This window comes from Rhineura floridana, chromosome 1 (assembly GCF_030035675.1).
Source record: "Rhineura floridana isolate rRhiFlo1 chromosome 1, rRhiFlo1.hap2, whole genome shotgun sequence".
NCBI lineage: Eukaryota > Metazoa > Chordata > Lepidosauria > Squamata > Rhineuridae > Rhineura > Rhineura floridana.
The window spans coordinates 205,898,323-205,919,906 of NC_084480.1; the positions used below are offsets into that span (position 1 = coordinate 205,898,323).

Below are 21,584 nucleotides of genomic sequence, written 5' to 3' on the forward strand. Positions count from 1 at the left end.
TTGTTGCTGAAGAATAAATGCTTGATACAGAAGAAATAATGATCATTAGCTATTTCACCATTTTATTTTCAGTTCTTATATTTATATATGTATTAAAAGTTTACATTTATATGGTCATTTTCCATTGTATATTCTTGCAGCTATATACATAGAAAACCAGAAAGGGAGGAAAGGAGAGAGACAAGAGTAAATATTCAAAAATCACTCTTGGATATAAGACCGTAGAATTTTATTTATATATTTAGTTTCATCTGCTTGCTGTTTATGAAAAAGTTAACAGAAAGTCACTGAAAAGTCATAATCTAAGATATTTCCTTTCTTGTGTTGAAAATAAGCTCTCATAATTAGACCAATATGCTGCTGATCTATCCTTGTGAATTTGGAAGGAGTTTAAAAACTGGCAGATAGTTGTTGAAAATAACACAGAATAACACATATAAATGACTCTGCTGCAAAAAAAAAAGAAGTACTTGACACGAGTAATCCTGATTCATTTAAGTCAATCAGATACCAATCAATCAGTTCCATCTGCTTATGTTGACTAATGACGATATGAAGGTTTCCATAGCCACTAGTGTGCTTACTGACCTTTTACAATGCTTCATTATAAATGTTCATCATACATTCAGTTGGACAGTATGACCACTTGTACTGGTGGTCGTTGAATCACCCTTAGTTTGCTGAAGCACTATGGTAGAGGTTGGTGCTTGGCAAGCAGTACAATCTGGCAATTTAGACAGCGGTAATTTCACATATACTAATAGAGTATGCATGACCTATGATTCAGAACTGTTCAAAGAATGTATAGACTGCATTTCCATTGTACTGCTTTTGTTAGCATTCAGAATTGGCTTTTCAACATTATTGATCCAAACTCTGCACAGTACATATGCACTGTTTCTAAAGAGCCGGCCTTTTTTGCTGGTTAGGTTTAGTTTTTACAGTTTTTCTAACACAGCTGTTTTGGGGGATAGAGATGGAAGGATCTCTCAATTTCAGTTCCCTCAGTTTCTCATTTTTCCTATCTTAAATTCAGTTCTCCACATTTCTGCAGCAATTTGTGATTTTAAAAAAATCAAGAAAACTTTTCAGCATTCTAGTGCAAATTTCTCCTAATACAGCACATTTTTGTATGTTATGATGTAAGAGAAAATATTCCTTAGGGATCTTTTCTCCTCAGTTATTTTCACTTATATTCATTTTTATGCACACTTTCCTCTAATATATGCATTTGTATAAACTTTGGTTGCAGAACTCCATTGCAAAAATTGCTGATTTGGAAGGATGGCTGAGTTTCGGTTCTCATGTTGTTTCTTAAAAACGCAAACTGAATCGAATTTCTCCCCAATCCTTAATGGAGAAATAAACCAATGTGAACATGCTAATAGGAAACTGCTTTAATATGTACAGTGCTGTCAGGCACATGAATTGGAAGAGTACGTCTTTAAGTGTGGATACTAATATTCCTGACACTGCAATGACAAGGAGTGCCTATCATCCAGGCTTACACCAATGAGAAAGCTGCAAAGGTAGTTGGGGCTACCACTGAAGGCCTAGCTAGTGTATCTTTCAGGGACTTCTAGAAGGCCATAGTATAGTTGACAAAAATCTGCACTGTGTTCCAATTATATTTTGGGAACTAGTTCTGGTTCTGACCCTTAACACCATGAATATGTTGGGCCCTACCACCTTAGAGACCTGTGAATAGGAACCAAATAAAGTGAATGGTATATATATCTTGAGTCAATAAATAATAGATTCCCTTGTCAGATGCTGGGAAAGCCCATTACTTCAATTTCAATCACTGGTTGTGAGCTTCCACAGAGTCTGACTGACCACTGCTTGAAAAAGAATGCTTGACTAAATGAACCTTGCACTGATGTACATGTAAATTATCTTTCATATTTGTTTCCTGTTAGCCTCATGCTTCTTCTAAATTCTTCTCTGCTCTTTCCCTGTGCTCAGACCACAGATTACATCATGGCATAGGGAAAGCATGACTCAATGGAGGAAAGAAATCATGATGTGCAGAGATTCTGTTTAAAATATTGTTTGCAAAATTACCAGAGATGGTGGCAGCCCTCGTTAAGAACAAGGCTGCAAATATACAGTGATTTCACAGAATGTGATATTAGATTCAGAATGCAGGTTACTGAGAATATCAGTTTTCACTTTTGAAAACAGCAAGTTTCCTTTTTCCATTTTAAAGTTTTTGCTTGAAAATGTGTAAGTAGCCAGAGGAATTGCTGAATAAGGGCTTCAGGTTGTCATCAGAGACCCTGTTGTATGTCCCACTACCAAGAAAGGCTAGGCTGGTGGCAGGTGACCAGGAGAGCATATTTGTGTAACTCCCACGCTAAGAAGGTCAGATTGGCCCCATTTTTTGATGCAGTATATTACCTTTTGTACATAGTGCCTTTTGATATTGTATATATGGCTGAAAAGCAGTGAATGAATTAAGAACAATAACAATTCTCTGCTCCTCTCCATGACTAACAGTAGAAGAATAAATTATACAAGGGCAGAAAATTCTAATTTGCATAATTTTAATGGATAACAGAAATCAGCTTTTCCAAATGCATCTTGTTTTTACTTTGATACAGTTTCTTAAAAATGAATACTGCCCATGCAGACATGATTGTTAAGTATTACTGAAGTCATAAAACCACCTTAGGTGGTTTTGTATATGAACTAGTTGACTGAGGCTGCAATCTAAGCCCATTTACCTGGGAGTAAGCCCTACTGGTGGCCCCCAAATTTTGGAATGATCTTACTAGCGAGGTGCGCCTGGCGCCAACACTGTCACCTTTTCAGCGCCAGGTCAAGACTTTCCTCTTCTCCCAGGCATTTTAGCATGCGTTTTTAAATTGCTTTTTTTTAAAATTGCTTTTAAATTTGTATATTTGTTTTTAATGTTTTTAATTGTTGTAAACCACCCAGAGAGCTTCGGCTATGGGGCAGTATACAAATGCAATAAATAAATAAATAAAATAAAATAATACTAAATTCAGACTTACTTCTGAATAGTCATGGTTAGGATTGCACTGTAAATGTTTAAGATATACCTCAGACATGTGTCAAGACAGTAGCTTACTGATTCCAGATTTGAAATACATTTCAAAAGTTGTCTGAGTAGTATTGAGCTTTCCTTCTGACATACCTCTCAGACCTGTCAGATTTTTTTTCAGACAAGTTGTCATCATGCCAAATACCTCATAATGGCTTCACCACCTCAAAGTGGTCATGTTTGCTCAACAAGGAACTGTTGCATTGTAGAAGAATGTGTGCATTTGGTATTTGTTTCATCTAACCAGAAAATTTGGTGGTTGCTTGTCTAAAAGGCAGAAAGATATTTGTTCCTTTCCTTATATTTCCTACCTCCAGACCTCACTGTCCCCCACTTTTTTATGGACAGCACATGCTGTTGTTGGAATATCTATGACAGCTCGATAACTCTTTGCCCCATCCTGAAATTATATTTTTAACCTTTTCTGGCTTATATCACATGTGATCTGTCCCGATATCTATATCCTTCATTTTCTATTTGCTAGCTTGTTCATATTTTAGTAAGTTTTAAAAAACCACACCTCTTCTTTATAGCTCTACATCCCTGCTTAACCACACTTGGCCTAAATTGCCCTTTTTCTTCTTTGTACATCACCAGAATGAGCTTTGAGTTTTTACCCTCTTTGATAAAATATTAAACTTTTTATTATTTAGCTCTACATTTCCCAGACTTCATAAGATTCCAGTAAAAAACTCCTTAGGGCATATCATATTCCCCCAAAGTCAGCTCTCCTCAAGTCCAATGCATTCATGGCAGTTCGTACTCTGAAGAGTTATGACTCTTCAGAATATAATGAAACTGATTACAAAACTCCATTTCTCTGCCCCCCAACACATTCTAAATAGGCCATGAATCTGAACATAGTTCAAACAGCTGTATAAGAAATATCCATTTTAGTTGTTTAAATGTCAATTTTCCTATCACTGTGTCTGTATATAACCCAAAGTGTCAGTGAAGATTTGTACATGCTACAGAAAGAATAAGCTTTATGGGTGTTGTTTTTTTCCGTGACTAACAGCATTACATTCATGATTTTAGTCTTTTGACAGATCTTTCTTACCTATAGAGGAAAATTCTGATATACTTTCTTTTTCCCAAACCAGAGCTTTATGTCAACATCTGAAAATCACTACTTTAGTAAATTATTACCTTTTATTGTCTTCCTCAACTGAATCATTGTGTTAGCCAAAATATTTATATCACTACTTACTTCAGACTCAACATTAACCTTCAGCCAGAGTTACCATCTTGCCAATTAAAAATGGACCTGGTTTTTTTCAAGCTCAGCATAATCATAGGGTTGCCATATTCCAGCCCCCTAAACCCAGGTAGCCTTATTTGAATATTACGCAAATTGTTTGCTGATTTTGCAAATCAAGTTGTGGGTGGGGAAATGGTTAAGCATCCCCTGATGCTTTTCCACTCCAAATTGCCACTTCAAAAGTTGCTTAATAGCAAACAAACTGATCGTTGAGCTTTTTATGCATGTTACATGGAAAAGTAAGTATGTATTTAACCCTCAGGATAAATTTTTTAAAAAAACTATTATGTATTACAGGAAGTCCAAAGATGAGTAAGCCCCATTGAACACACTGGGACTTATTTTTGAGTAAATGAATACAGGATTTACTCAAGTAACCCTCAATTCATATCCATAATCTGTCCTTCCTTTTCTTATGCATGGAAATTTTGGGCAACTATAGGAATGTGAAAGACTGGAATAACTCAGAATCTCAAATCAACACATTAAGACAACAAAATAGACAGTAGAGTATATCTACAAAATCCCATAAAACAATCTGTAAGCAAAACAATGTAAAAGGGCCAGAAGAAAGCTTTCCACGCCAGTAGGATTAAAGGGTGCTGTCACCAATCCGTCATCCCACACACTTAGGGGCTAGAAACCTGAACAGACCATGAAAAATACTGAAGGCATTTACCCCAATTATGGGTACCATCAGGGGTTTAGGGTGAACAAGTAACTGTCAAAAAACATAATAAACATCATAACATCTTTATTTTTTTTATTTTCCCATAGGATGGCAAGTTGGTGATCTGTGTAAAGCTAATCCAAATTTACAGATAAAATACGTCTGCCATTTTAACCTGATACGTCCGTCACTGCCCATGATAGAAATAAAGCTGGTTGACTCTGTTAAGGCAGGAAAAGAGTAAACTGATACACTGCCCAACTTAAGGGTTTGCTTGGTATGGTTATGTGATACTTTGCTTGGGGCAAAAGTGCAATGTGTGTACCACATGTTAGTCAATGTAGTATGAGGTTTCTGCATGCAACTGAGTGCCAGATTTGGACTTGGAGGGAATCTGAGAGGGGCAGTAAAACTGCTGTAATCTGAAGGGGGGATGGGAAGGTGGGTTTTGGTTGGAAAACCAAACTAGTCATTACGAGAAAACAACTTGATGAGAAGGGGTAGTGGTAATGATAACATCTGCCACAGCCAGTGTGTGGTACGCAGAGTGTTGGACTAGGACCAGAGAGACCTAGATTCAAAGCTGTACTCATCCAGGTTGATTCCAACAGCAGCAGTTGAGGTGATTAACACTTTGCCCTTTCTCTGTTTGTGAAATCAAAATTGCCCCCCACATGCACACATACACATACTCTCATGAGAGTCTACCTACTTTCCCTCTATGAATAGGAAAGCAATCCATTTCCCCACAGTACTGTAGTATTGCTGTTACAATCAACTTCACAGTATTCCCCCCAAATGCATTTCCCTGCAGGAAAGTTCAGAGTGCCCCTCCATGCATTCAAAGAATGTTACCGAGGGAGTTAGTCCAGCTCCTGTATGTAGTGCTGCCAGGTCACTCTGGGACAACGTTCCTTTACTTTACTTTAATTTGGAGCCATCTCCCTCCAGCGCTACCACCAATCAGGACTAATCCCCTTTCATGCTGATTCGCTCCCACTGTCTGTTGTTGTGGGAGGAGAGAACCATCACAAGGAGAGAGAGAGAGAGAATTGCTCACTCTAGTTTGCACAGATCCCAACCCAGCAGCAAAATAAATAAATAAAAGGCGGGGAGGGAGATGTGTGGTTTTGTTCCAGCCCAAAGCCAGTTAGGGAGGGGAAGAATGAAAAAAATAAGTTCAGTATGTGTGTGTGTGTTTAGTTCAATATAGCTGGGTGTGAGCCTGGATATTTCTGTTGGAGGGGGTAGAGCTATGTTACTGTAGGTCTTTCGCCTGCTGATCTTAGGCTGGCAATGCTACATTCAGTGCAAGATCAGGCATTGTATTTCAGATGGAGGGGGTTGAAAGCAATTTAAGATTTACAGGACCGTTTTTAGATGGTCATGCGGGCATAAATTCAAGATTTAAATAGTTAAAAATCAAGCACTGTATTCATTTGTTGTAGTTATGTATTAATGCTTCATAATAACTATAGCATTTTCCTTTTTTTCATTTTTGAGCAAAAAGGATTTGAAATCTCCACTCAGCCATGAAGCTCACTTGTTGCCCTTGGGCCAGTCACTATCTCTTAGCCTGACCTACCTCATAGACTTGTTGTGAAGATATAGAAGGGGGTATAAAATGGCTGCAACGGAGGACTTAGTACTTGTATCATATGCATCAAATTTTGCTTTCTTTAACCAAAGATATGCATCTTTATAAAGGATGGGACATTTTTTTCTCCGCCCCCTGCCCCCCTTAGTACGTGTCCAGGTGTCAGAGAATCTGGTGTGCTTATTGTGTGTTTAGTTGCATGCATAAATCCCAATTGTGTTCAGGTGCCCTTACTCCCAGGTTGGTGTGTGCAAGGGGACCTCTCACCATGAACCCTCTTCTGCCCCTTCCTCTCAAGAAAGCCTCGGCTATAATCCTGTACCCATTTACCTGGGAGTAAGCCCCATTAAACCCAAAGAGACTTACATCTGAGTATACATGTATACATGGGATTTTTTAACATCCACCCACACTTACTGTGTAGTAGAATCTGCTGAAAATAACTTGTGAGGAGTACCTGATCGCAAATGGAGATTACAAGGAGACAGAAGCCACTACCCAAGTGCAGGGGACGGGGTAACAGCACCTCTATAAGATCCCAGGGATTCCTGGTGTCCAGATGATTCACTTATCAATCACATAGACTGAAAGCTTATTTTTATTATATAATCTTAGAAGGTTCTATAATCTTTCAAGTGGATGTGGTTATAAGGGGGTGTGGCATGATTATCATGAAGGGACCCAGCACTTCCAAATTTGCCACTACACTACTGTAACAGACATTGGAACACAGGAAGCTGCCTTATACTGAATCAGACCATTGGTCTATCTAGCTCACTATTGTCACTCTTGCTGGCAGCAGCTCTCCAGGGTTTCAGGCAGGAGCTTTTCTTAGTCCTACCTGGAGACACCAGGGATTAAACTGTTGACCATTGAACCACACTGTCACTGAGTGTTTTTCCATCAAGTCTGAAAGTGTGGAAATCTGTAGCTAAGAGAAGTTATGTCTTTGCCCAGTCTGGGAACGGATAGCCAAGGCCGTTGTCAGGGCAGCATCAAGATAGACTGGGAGAGTTCTAGCAGTTATCTGTGTTGAGCTGAGTCTTCTGTGTAATGTCTTTGAACTGAGAACTTCTCTCCTAGAGGGGGGGATCTTAAAGCCTTAAGCCATAATGTCTTAATAAAAGACTCTTAACCTGATCTAATGCATCTGAAGAAGTTTCTTGAGCAACTTAACTCCAACGTAACGTATGCTGTTTCACGCAACAACGCACACATGTCAACATAAACCAGGTTCCTTTCCCGATGGCCACACATACTGCCAACGTCTTTTAAAAACCAGCATATTAGAAGATTGGCTAGCAATGCTGGTCTACACCACAGGGTTATCATATCCTTCTCTTTCTCAGCCCCTCTTCCCCCCCCCCCAAAAAAAAAACTTAGCTACTTTGCAGGCTTTTGAGCCACAGGCTCTCTCCTCTGCAATGCTGGTAGAATAAATTTCCAGATTTGCATTTGTAGAGTAATCTGAAAATATCTACAACTTTAAAATTAAGTAAATCATGATTTTTTGCATGAAATTAAGTGAGTCATATTTTTTGCCTTTCAGACAGAGGTTGTCAGAGAAATAAATGAGGGATATGTTAATAATAGGAGCTAATGATTGGGAATTTATTTCCCCTGCCTTCAGCTAGGGGAGAGGTAGTGAAATGGTAGTGTTGCAATTTCAGTTGGTTGATAGCGACAGACAGAGATGGCCATTTTATTTTACTGTTCTAGCTGGACTCAAAGTAGCTGGAGAAGGGGGTGCTCTAGGAGTCCAAACAGCTGCTTGATTCGGGAATATGATGCTGGATCTATGGTTTTGCTGCCTGCTGTAGCAGTCTATTTCTTCCAATATGTTTTGCTGTTTATTTGGAAATAAATCAAATATTACGAAGTCATATTTGGCTCTCTCTCATCCAAAGGCTCTAATGCTTTCTCTCATTCAAAGGAAGCTAAACTTTTTAGCATTACCCCATGACTTCTCATGGCTCAGGAAAGCAGAGAGTGCTTAACAATATATGCTAGCAAACAATCTTTGACCTTTCCTTGTTACTGAAAGACTTGACTTGTCAATATATTTTCCCCTTACATCAGTTTTTACTTTTCTAACTTTCCCCGGTGATATCCAATACTACGAATCCTGGAAGATACCACTGTTAGACTCATCCTGCACTGTGCTATACAGTTTAATCAATTGCCCTTTGTGTCATCCTATTTACCTCCACATTTTTCCAGCCACTCGCACTGCTGACCTTGCCTCCTACTCCCACTATTTCTCACCCCGAAGGCTGTCATTCCTGAGCTTTTAAAACCAGCCATGTGTCATATGTGAACTCCACATGTTTATTGATCTTCCTGAGAACATCAACTTGTCCCTCTAAATCTGCTATCTGATCCTTTCTAACTGACAGCTCTCAGCCTCAAAAAGGTGTGCACTTACTTCTTCAGATTTAAGTGAAAACCACCATGTCCTCTAAATGTGGTATTTTGCTTGCTGCACAATTGTTACCTTTTTCTTATATCAAGAAAACTGGCCAGAGCAAGCAGTTAACTCTTTTAAGCAATCTGGGAAAATAAGAGATACAGAGATGACATATCTGTTTACAATGAAATAGTGAGAGAGGCCATGTCATCTGCCCAACAGGGCCTTTTATTTTCATTGCTCATTCCTGGGGCAAGTTAACAGCCAAGCACCTTGGCCCAGAGACATTACCCAGACCTGACCCTTTCCATTATACTTAATGACAGCTATGAAGTGCAGAACATTTTTTAAAGTAGGCAAGTAAAACAACAATCTTATATATATAATGAAATAAATGTAGCCATAATTATAGCTATTTTTCTATATAGATAGAAGGGTACTTTGAAGGCAAGCAGTGATTATTATTATGTGGATGGGGCAGGAGCCCTTAGCAGTTCTAAATTGTTGACATAGCTTTGTTGAGAAGGGCATGTGTTTTAATCATCCAAAAGCCGCAATAGGGTAATGCATTTATTATTAACAACTAGAATGTCAAACAAATAAGAATCACTGTCTTTCTCACTATTTTGTGACATCTTAATTGGTCCTAATAAAAGTATTACTCAGCTGTGACTTTTGGATTTGTTCTAATGGACTAATGCCATTTTTTTTGTATGTTTTCCAATGGACTTGCCTATTTGATTAAAATAAGTAGTTGTTAGGGCTTTGTTTATTGAGATGTTTTGAATAGTTTGTTCAGTAACTTCTTTACTGAAAGGCATTCTATTGAACAATCTTGTTGGCTCATAAATTAAAAATCAGTCATAACAGAATTGCTCAGATGTTTGAATCTAGGATTTAAACTGCTGCTTTACACTGGCATGTTAGAATATAAATCCTCTTAAATAAATCCAATAGGTAAATAAGACTGCAATCAACTTATTCTGGAGCAGCTCTGCTGACTGTAATAAGCCTGTGCTGGGGTGAATGATTTGTTGATAGGACTCTACAGTGATAGTGTGTCCTTGTACCCAACTTGTCTGGGGAGAAATTAGTAACCAAGAACCAAGGGAGAGGTGACAGATGGGGAGAGAGAGAGAGCGTCAATATAGTGGCATACATATATCCTCCTCATCCTGTTTGATCCCTTCCCTTGTCAGGCAATCTCCACAGGTTGTATTCAATGTAGCGCTAAGGAGCAACAGAATGTTCTTCCCTTCTCCTCCCCCCCCGCACATGCCCCCTCAATCTGTTCTGAGGGTTCCCACAACCCTCTAGAGCAGTGGTTCCCAACGTTTATGAGCACGGGACCCCCTTTATAAGCTGAAAAAAAATTGTGACCCCCTGCCCCCAGGGAGGCAGGCTGGCTGCCAGGAAGGAAGGGAGAAAGCAGCCTTTCTTTACAGGCTTGCTTCTTTTTGCTTCACAAAAAGCCCTCTCCTCTCATTCTAAGCAAGGGTGTTGCCAGTAGCGGCAGTGCAAGGAGACGGGAATCAGTGGTAGTAATCCCCTCTTCTTCCTGGTAGCTCCACCCTCAGCCTCCTTTGGCATCTGCCATGTATTTTATAGGCCTGAAAGACGCTCTGGTGCTTCAGCAAAAGGCCTCCCCTCTCGTCTGGAGCAAGGGGGAGGTGTCATCTGCAGCGGCAGTGGAAAGCAGACAGTGTAGAAGGAGTGAAGACTTCTTTAAAAATAATAATAAATAATTCATTTCTTTACTTTTCACGGCCCCCTCTGGATTACTTCGCAGCCCCCCTGGGGGTTCCGGCCCCCAGGTTGGGAACCACTGTTCTAGAGCAAACTGGGACCTACTGGAGACAGACGGATAATTATTATTATTATTATTATTATTATTATTATTATTATTATTATTTGAGGGGGGAAGTCCCATTGCAGTAGTAGAATCCTTATACTAATGCTTTTATAAAGTTGAATACTGCCTCATGTCTAGAACTAATCATAGCAGTCAACAGTAACAAAAAGGAAAAGATTGTGGGAGGGGGGAACATAGGTGTGTGTGTGAGAGAGAGAGAGAGAGAGAGAGAGAGCTCTTCCCTCATGTGATAATTCCGCCCCTCAGTCACTCACAATTCTCTGTAGGCCCACCTCTACATTTGGCCTGGCCAAGCTGTTCTACAGTGTCTTAATAATATGGAGTTCTGACCTTTGTCAGTATATTTAAATTGTTTGGGCAAAATACTAAACTAAGGGAGCAATCCAAACTATGGGAAGTTAAGCTGGCATAAAGTGTGCCAGATCCCAACACCATTCAAGAGCGAGGCTAGTGCTGGCTGAGCCGGCCCAAGCCTGGCAGAGGAAAAACAAGCTTTAAAGTAGCATTTGCTGGTATAAATTCTGCCCAGTTGCCAGGTCACATGCTTGAGCTGAACAAAGTTAGGATCCAGCATAAATCCCCTCTTCTTGGCCCCTCCCCCACCTTGCCCCCTTTTGGGACTTACATCAGCCTTGGCTGAGCTGGGATGAGGGATGTACACCAATGTAGCCCCAGCTGAGCCAGGGTTCAGCAGGCTTTGCCAGAGATCTGACAGATCCTAACTCGCACATCCTGGCCAAACTTGGGTATGGATTGCTCCCTATATAATCACATTAGAATTTTTTCTTTTATTTATTTTATTTATTTATTTATTTATTTTTTAAAACTTATATACCGCCCGACTAGCAATAGCTCTCTTTAACTGATTTTTGTATGATTCTCGTTAATCATAAGGTAAAATAAAAATGTTTATTCCACAATCAGCAAATGCTATATAATCTGTTGTGGAAGCACTGAAGTAAGTTATTGAAACTCCAAATAAATCATTCAGCCATATAACAGTATAACTATTTTTAAAAATCAGACTTTCTATAGGCTATTATGTTGCATTAAATTTCAATCATATTTAGAACATGAGAAAAACTACAGTGACAATAATGAAAATAAAGTTGTAATTTAAATAAGATGACTGATTATTTTCTTATAGACGAGTCTTGTCCAAATTCATCCTTATAAATGACAACACCTATAGAATCAGTATTTTCCAAACTTTATATTAAAAGATTTTCAGTATGGAATGAGTATAATAGAAGTCATAGTCATTTTTTGTTTCAGATTATCTCTCAAAGACATGTCTTCCACATTTTTCTTTTTATGGAGATTACTTTTAACCACATGTACTTTCCCCACAAAAACCCCTTTGATTGAAATTGTCTTGTATTATATATATTTCTTTAGCTACATCTTCTAAATCCTTGCATTTTCTGGCAGTGTTTTCTCTTGATCCTAGACTCTGTTTCTATGTGTTGGAGGGATTAGAAAGTTGACTGTGACGATCATATTGTTAACAGAGGAAATGTGAGGTATTTGTAAAACATCGGGTGAATGATGTGACTGAGTTTGTTCTATGTGGTATGTTGGTAACTATGCAACAAAGCCTGCCGAGCCCTCTTGATACTAGTTTGTGTCACTGCTGAGTGCGTGTTGTGACATTTACTCTTCACTCCAAACAGTCTTCCTGTAATGTTAATCCTGTGTGGTTAGCACAACCTTTTATCCTGCACGTAGTAAGGTTAAAGATGCTACACGAGATTTTTTTTCTATGATTAGGTTCTCACCCCCCTCCCCCGGTACACTTTAAAAAAGGTGCTTTTGTATTAGCTAATGCATTGCTGGGGATCCAAAGAATCATGAATAGAAAGAAAATAGCTACTGAAACTTTTCTGCAAATGCTTAGCTGTAATAGGTGACTCCTATAGCGGTTCCTGTGCTTCAGCTTGTGAAAAGCACAAGCAGAACACCATCTTTGCATTTCCTATCCTCACACAACACTGTGAGGTGTTAAGACAGCACTTCTGTGAGCAGAAGAACCCCTTTGAATCCAGCTCACAATGCCCATTCAGGCTCAGTTTAAAAGGAAGGCCATAGTTTAAAAATAAAGCATTTAATTGATCCATAAAACTGAACCAAATTCTGTTACAGCACAACTGAGCCCAAGGTGGTAGTGCCAAAATAGACTCTTAGACAAGCCACTCATTAACATAAGCAGCAAGCGCCCATGTTGGCAGCAATGGGCTTTGAGAGAAAGCCTCTTAAAGAAATGGAAGAGACAACAAGGGGAGAGGAAATAAAAATGGATGTATACCAATCAGATTTTGCATGCAATCAGCATGGGATTTTGGTAAACTGTTTTTGAAGAGAGATCCCCTCTCCAAAACCTAAGATATATTCAGACTACCAGGTTTCCTACAGTATGAGACCCACCTCTTTTGCTGAAATTCTACTGTTCTGGTTAGAATGGCTTTATTTGTTGTTATAATTTTAACTGTTTTATCTGTTTTTATAATTGTATATTATGTTGTTATAACCCACCCTGGAACCTTAGAGAAAAGGGCAGGTAAGAAATCTATAAATAAATAAATAAATAAATGGTGATGTTTATGGTCAAGGTTGGACCTATAATTAGTGAAGTGGCCACTTCAAGAAGCAGATGCTGGGGGCAGCCAGTAGTGGAGGTAAGGTGCTGGAGCACTGAGCTGCATCTATCACATGGCCTATCTGGCACCCCAAGTTAGCCTGATGACCTCAGGTGTAATGGAGGCAACCAGTGTTTATTTAACTGCCTGTCTGGTCAACTCCTATATATGGAATTACAGGGAGTGCTATCTCATTCACCTCAGGCAGCAAAATGTTGGGCTGGCCCTGTTTATAGTCATTGCATATGGGCTTCTGATGCAGCTAGGTTATAAAAGGCCAGCTTGGCCATTGAAGGAAAGAGGATCTTTGCACCACAAAACCAGAAACACTGGAGTGCAACAGAAATAGAAGAACTGGCTTTTGCATATATTGATGAACAACACGAGAAAAACTATTTTGTTTGTCTCAAAGTCCTAAAACTTGGGTCCTCCAATTAAATTGATTAGCTTTATGTTTAGGACAAACAAAAACAGTATTATTTTATGCAATACATAATTAAGTTAGGGGATTGATTACCACTAGTATAGACTTAGTTTGGTAGGTATTGGGGGAGGTGCTAACTTAAGTATTTGAGTTCTGAGCTGTTCAAGATTTTGTATGCCAGTACCAACACCTAAATTTTGGCACAATAGTTCACAGGCAGCAAGTGCAGTGTGTTACAGATCTGTGTCCCACTCAGCAGTTTAGCAGCCACATTCTGCACCAGCTGCAGTTTCTAATCTATTTTCAAGAGTAGCCCCATGTAAGGTACATTGCACTAGTCCAGATTTTTAGACCATAGATTAATGTAATGGCTTTCTCAATTCAGAAATGGCCATTGCTGGCACATTAGCAATAGTTTTGCTTAGGCATTCCATACCACTGAGGCCACCTGGGCCTCTAGTGATAGCTTGGAATCAAGAGGAATCTCCAGGACATGGATCCGTTCTTTCAGGGATTCACCCAATCCAGAAAAGGCCGTCCTCAACTGGGATCAATTTCAACTGCAGCCTGAGGATGTGGTCAGGATGCTTGCAAAGGTTAGAGAACCACCTGTCTAAAGCACTTCCATCTTGTCAGGAATCAGTTTCAGTTTATTGATTCTTATCTAACCCATCACTGTCTCCAGGCACTGGTCCAACAGCTGCACAGCTTCTCCCTCCCCCCTTTTTAATATTCAATTTTTTTATTGAAAGTTTTCATAGCTTCTTTTGATTCAGGTAGAGTGGATAAATAGAAGCTGGATGTAATCTGCTTCATCCAGACATGCTTGCAGTTGGTCGGCCACCACTTTCTCCACTATCTTGCCCAGGAAAAGAGTATTAATGACTGGCTAGTAGTTGCCTCTGGGTCCAAAGAAGGCCTCTTCAGGAGGGCTCATTCCACCTCTTTCAGGGAGGCAAGCATCACCCCCTCCCATAACAAGTCATTAACCACTCCCTAGACCCACCCAGTCAATCCCTCCCTGATAGATCTTACCAGCTTTCTGGGCAAAGGTTCAGAAAATGTGGTTCCCTGACCCTGGCAACCATCCTGGCCACATCCTCAGGCCACAATAGCTGAAATTGATCCCAGAAACTTTGACCAGATGGTGCTCCTATAACTTTCGTAGGATTTGCAACAACTGTGGAGCCAGCTTGAGAGCAAATACAAGCAACTTTGCCCTCAACTTTCTTTTCAAATCTATCTCAGTAGACTACCAACAGCTTAACTGTTCCTGTTCCCAGGCTGGGCTTAAGTAGCCTGCTTACCATTTGAGAAAGCTCTGCTTGGCGATTTATTGAGAACATAGTGGTGGTAGAGTAAGTTTTCTTCATGACCACATGTTGACATGATTATACATTCTTACTTGTGTTCAGACATTTGCTGCAAGATTTGTGCCACCTGTCCAAACCTTCCAGCCTCCCTATGGCCAGAGAGAAAGCTTGGGAGTGTTTGCATTGATGGTCTTACTCATCTCACCATTTTACAGTGAAACCAAGGCCTCGACATCATCACCAACCATATCATCTAGGAAATCCTCTAGAGCATTCAAAAATCCCTCTGATCCCATAAGACTCTGGAAGTGAACCATCTTAATATATTCCCCACTCCTGTAAAGCGGGAGGAGGTCACTGCAAAGCAATCCAAACCTCACCAGGAAGTGATCCATCTATGACAAGATAACATTCATTCTCCAACTACCAGGTCACTAGTAATCCATCCTGTAACAAAAACCAGATTGAACATGTGGCCTGCAGTATGTGTTGGGTCCCTAATGTATTGAGATGGCTCCATGCTTGTCATGGTGGACATGAAATGCTGAGCTGGGCCCAGTAAGATGGACCCAGTACAGACATTTAAATTTCTGAGGACTGCTGTTTTGGGGTTCTCCAAAATCATATCAGTTCAGCTAGGGAGGTTGTTGGGCAGTGGAATGGGCAGTACTCAAACAAGATTCCTGTTGTGTCTTTACTGCCCAGCACTAGGTAGAAACTCTCACATCTAGCTGGTAGGAAGATTTGTTTTCTGGTGAGACAGATGAAATTCCTATGGATGCCTGCAGCAGAATTGAGTCAAGATTCAGTCCACAGCTGGCCCACCCAAGTGTCAGTAATACACATCAGATTAGCCCCCTCATCCACAATCATATTGTAATGAATTATCTCTGACTACATATAGAGCTGCAGCTTATCAGGACCCATTATTATTTCACTCATCTGCAGCTAGAGTAAGGCACCTATCACAAAGAAATAGAGGTATTAAAAGCATTTTGTATTAATGACTTTGATACATGGTTTTGAAAGAGGAAATGTGATAATAGGCTATGTTGCTTAGATGGCTTGATGCCATATGTAAGAAAAAGGTTTTGGGAATGATACCCTTAGTTGACTGTTTTTAACTTTCTCTTCTTCCTATCTAGAAAAGTGGAATGCCCTACATTTTAAATCTCACAATTTTTTTTTCCGGTGAAATTTTCATCTGAGAAGCAGCACAGAACTAAACTTGTAAGAACAAAAGCAAAACTGGTTATTAGTGCTGCTTCTACATGCAAGAGAGCTTGTGGAGTTTTTACTATATTGTAGTGTGAAAGTAAGGAGGAAGACAAAATCCCCAGTCTTTTCTCCACATTGGAAAAGCAAAAGTTGTTCTGGGCATCCATAACATAAGATTTGCTGGAAGGAGAAAAATGAAAAGTTTACCATGAAGGTGGCTTTCCATATCTCTTTTGCCGAGACTCCTGGTAATAAACTTTCATGAGTGTATGTAATCAGCGGAAATTTAGATGCTACAATTAATTGGCTCAAGAACAAGGTGCCTTCTGTATCTGGGAACTCATCCTCCTGCCTGGAAACTCCCTGGATATCACATTAAAAGGGTTGAACTGTTTCTCTTACATAGTTTCCAGTGATATGTGGCTCAATAGGCAGTCTATTCTGAAAGCCAAACCCTTCGCATTAGTAGTTAGTAGTGTGTGTAAAATCCCTAATTAATGGTGTAAAACTGTAAACTTAGATCTTCAGTGAGTGTCATATGTTTAATATATAAGCCCTGTGGTGTGTATGTGTAGTTAAAACAGTGTGAAACATACACATGCCTTGAAGCTGGATTTGCATCTGCATTTATAGTACTGAAGTTCAGAACTTTTAGTCCATGTGGTGCTTCCTATCATTCATACAAGTGCATATATGAAGTATTTATTTCCAAGGACATACCTAGTGATTTGTCAGGGCTGTTTTTTCAGGTCATCATGTTTTGAAAGATGAGCAGTTTGCATGTGTACTTTGTTATGTAAATTTGTATAGATATTAGCAGAGATTGTCAATGGTCTGAGATGTTGTGTGCCAGTGTGTGCATTTACCTAAGTGGAAGGCTTTTACCCTGCATTTAGATCACTGAGACTTAAAATCTATTTTATTTATAGAAATACATAGTAGAAAGAAAGGCATACCTAGTTCTAACTAACTAACTAAGTTGGAGGCACAGCGCCCAGGCTTGGGAATTGCCCTCATGGGTGTTTCCTCTCTCTCCGACAGTCGAAGAAAAGAAGAGAGGAGAGGGCGGAAGGAGGAGGGGCAGATAAGCTTCCTTAAGAAATATCAGTCTAACGACAAAGAAGTCAGTCAGAGCATCACAGGTAAAGGTAATCAAGCCTATCCATCTGGAGGACCCTAGCTCTATCTCCCTTCTGAAACACAAACAAAAGAACAAAACAGGAGTTACTCTTGCCCCACTTCCAGTTGATGCATGGTAGGGAGCGTTTTGTTTTGTTTATCAATAGGAGTGTCAGAGAAATCTGTTGAAAATTTCCTCCTGTCTGCCCATTTGATTCCCATTGTGGCACAGACTCTTGCTGTGAAAGCTATTCATTTTAGTTCTCTACAATGAACTTTTTTTAACACGCACACATATGTAAATAGATACATACATTGCTTTATAATATAATTTATTTACATATTCAGAGATGTATACAGGTGCCTCTTTGCTTTTCTTGTTTCTGAAGTGTTGTTTATTGTCAAAGGCAGCCTATATGTACTAAGACTGTAATCCTAACCATGTCTACTCAGGGGTAAGTGGGGTTAGGAATTCAGCTTCCTATTGTGAATTTTAAGAATCAATTGAATGCATTGCTCATTGTTGTTCTTGGTGATTTCTTTTGATATTTGTGGATTTTATCTGTGCTCCTTAGTTAAAGTCCTAGTCTCTTTGTCAAAGTGGAGAGAACCATCTGGATTTGATTGCCCATTTTTGCCCAGCCTAAATCTGGTTTTATTTGTTTGTTTATTATCCCGCCCTTCCTCCCAGTAGGACCCCAGGGTGGCGAACAATAGCACTAAAAACACTCTAAAACATCACAAAAACAGACTTTAATAAAACAAAACATCTTTAAAAGCATGTTAAAAGAGAACATATTTAAAAACGCCTTTTCTTTTAAAAAAAAAACCTTTAAAAACATCTTAAAAAGCAATTCCAACACAGACATAAACTAGGATAAGGTCTCTACTTAAAAGGCTTGTTGAAAGAGGAAAGTCTTCAGTAGGCATTGAAAAGATAACAGAGATAACGCCTGTCTAATATTTAGGGTGAGGGAATTCCACTACACTAAAGGTCCTCTTCCTATGTTGTGCAGAACGGACCTCCTGATAAGATGATATCTGCAGGAGACCCTCACCTGCAGAGCATAGTGATCAACTGGGTATATAAGGGATAAGATGATCTTTCAGGTATCCTGGCCCCAGTCTGTATAGGGCTTTGTACACCAAAACCAGAACCTTGAACTTAGTCTGGTAGCTAATGGGCAGCCAGTGCAATTCTTTTAACAGCAGGATGACAGGTTGATGATACACTGCCCCAGTAAGCAGTCGCACTACCGCATTTTGCACCAGCTGCAGCTTCCAGATCAACCTCAAGGGCAGTCCCACATAGATCACATTACTGTAATCCAGCCTGGAGGTTACCAGTGCATGGAGAACAGTGGTCAGGCTATCCAGAAACAGCCACAGCTGTCTTACCTACCTAAGCTGGTAAAAGGCACTCCTAGTAATCACTGAGGTCACCTGGTCTCTAGAGACAAATATTGATTCAGGAGCAGACTACGAACCTGCTCTTTCAGAGGGAGTACAACCCCATCCAAAGCAGGCAACTGACCAATTATACGAATACAGGAACCACCAACCCACAATGTCTCCATCTTGCTAGAATTCAGACTCAGTTTATTGGCCCTCATCCAGCCCACCTCCAACTCCAGGTACTGCTCTAGGGCTTGCACGCCGTGTCCTGATTCTGATGTTACCGAGAAATAGAGCTGGGTATCATCAGCATACTGCTGACACCTCTCCCCAAGTCTCCTGATGACTGTTCCGAAGGGCTTCATATAGATGTTAAACAGCATGGGAGACAAGATGGTACCCTGTGGCACCCCACATCACAACTGCCAGGGGGCTGAAAGACAATCACCCAATGCTATTCTCTGAGAATGACCCTGGAGATAGGATGGGAACCACTGTAAAACAGTGCCTCCAATACTCATATCACCAAGTGGGGCCAGAAGGATACCATGGTCAATGGTTTCAAAGGCCACCAAGAGATCAAGTAAGAATAACATGGTCACACTCCCCCTGTCCTGCTGAAAAAGTTAATCCATCAGGGCAACCAAGGGTGATTCAGTCCCATAACCAGGCCTGAACCAGATTGGAATTGGTTGAGATAATCTGTTTCATCCAAGAGTACTTGCAATTGCTGCATCGCAACCCTTTCTAAGGTTCCCTGTCTAACTTTCCCTAAGAAAGGGGTATTTGCAACCAGGCGGTAGTTGTCACAAACCAATGGGTCCGGAATGGGCTTGTTCAGGAGCAGTCACATCACTGCCTCTTTCAGGGCGGCTGTAACCACTCCTTCCTGCAACGATGTGTTGACTACACCTTGGATACACTCAGTCAAACCCCCTCAGCAAGCTTTAATAAGCCAAGTAGGGCAAGGGTAAAGAGGATACATTGCTGACCACATCATTGCAAGCATCTTGTCCATGTCATCAGGCAGCATCAACTGAAACTGTTCCCAAGAAATTGCAGCAGATGTTGCACTGGACACCCCACTGGGGACTACAATAGGTGTGGATGAAGCATCAAGATTGGTACAGAGGCAAGCAACTTTACCCTCAAAGTGCTTTGCCAACAATTCACAGTGGGCCTCCGAAGGGTCTAAAACTCCATTTCCTGGAGTTGATGTCAACAGACCCCAGACAATATGGAAAAGCTCCACTGAACAGCTTCTTGAGGATGTGATGGTGGCAGAGAAGTGGGCCTTCTTCGCCGCCCTCACCACCACACAATAGGCACGATTATGATGTTCTATTCATACCCAATCAGCCTCACAGCCTCTTTCACCACTTGCACTCTAGCTGTCATCCAGCCTGTTTCATTGCTCTTAATTCACTGGTGTACCAAGGTGCAAACCGGGCTCCACAGTGCCAGAGAGAGCACTCAGGTGCAACCATGTTAAGAGCCCAACACTCCTATTTCCATAGCGTGACAAGAGCTTCACCAGGGTCACCTGCTGTATCTACTGGGAACTCCCCCAGGGCATTCAGGCATCCAATGGATTCCATTAGTCTCTGGGGCAGGCTATCTTAATCTGTCCACGACCCCTGCAGGGGAGGATTGGAGCCTTAAGTCTAAATTTCACCAGGAAGTGGTGTGACCATGAAAGTGGGGTGACATTCATCACCCCCATTTCCAGAACAGCCCTTCCTCCATCTGTAACAAAAACCAAGTCAACGGTATGTCCTGCCGTATGCGTCAGACTGGTGACAACTTGAGACAACCCTACAGTCATCATGGAGGCCATGAAGTCCTGATCCAGAACACTTGAGGCAGCCTCAGTACGGACATTGAAATCACTCAGGACTGTTGTTCTGGTTTTAAAAGTAAAATTAAATTTAAAATTCCTTTCCTTCCCCTCCCCTGAAGTTTTCTTGACTTGTAACTAAACTACTCTTCCCTGATACCTAAGTTATGGAAATGAGGTATGATGAGTTTTTACTGAACTGTGAAATCAATGTAGTGAGAGTACTGCAATCCTAATTCAATTTACCTGGGAGTGAGCCCTGCTAAAGTCAGTGGCACTTTCTTCTGAGTAGACATGGCGGGGTTTACAGCCATAGATGGATTTGTGATGGACCATTAGCCACTTCATTAACTTTGTCTTTAAGTTGTCACAGGGTTCTTTGATGTTTGCTGCAAAAGACTTAAAAGACCTAACCTCTGGAAATTCATTAATTTTTAAAGGGAACGTGTAGGGAACATGATTGATTTGTAAATATCTGTTGATGGCATGTGTATTTTATGCTACGTTAAAAGAAAAATAATAGTATGTATATTCCCACATTAGCGGATGACAAAACGGAACACAGACTTATGCAAAATAAACCACTTGCAGTGGGAAAGAAAAGACCAGATGAAATGGCAAACCAATGTCAGAACAGATTGAGCTAAGTTTATATATCCCTAGCTATCAATAATATATTGAACGTTTAATACATTAAACAGACATAAATCCAGTTTTAGTTGCTCTGTGTGGTGTTCTTGATGTGAGAAGGAAAAACTATCATTTAT

General features: G+C 40.3%; 1 protein-coding gene across 1 annotated transcript in view; it reads left to right on the forward strand.

Annotated features, from left to right (window-relative positions):
• Positions 1-21,584, forward strand: part of GMDS (GDP-mannose 4,6-dehydratase) — a 539,446-nt gene that overhangs the window by 408,186 nt on the left and 109,676 nt on the right. The window lies entirely within an intron of this gene.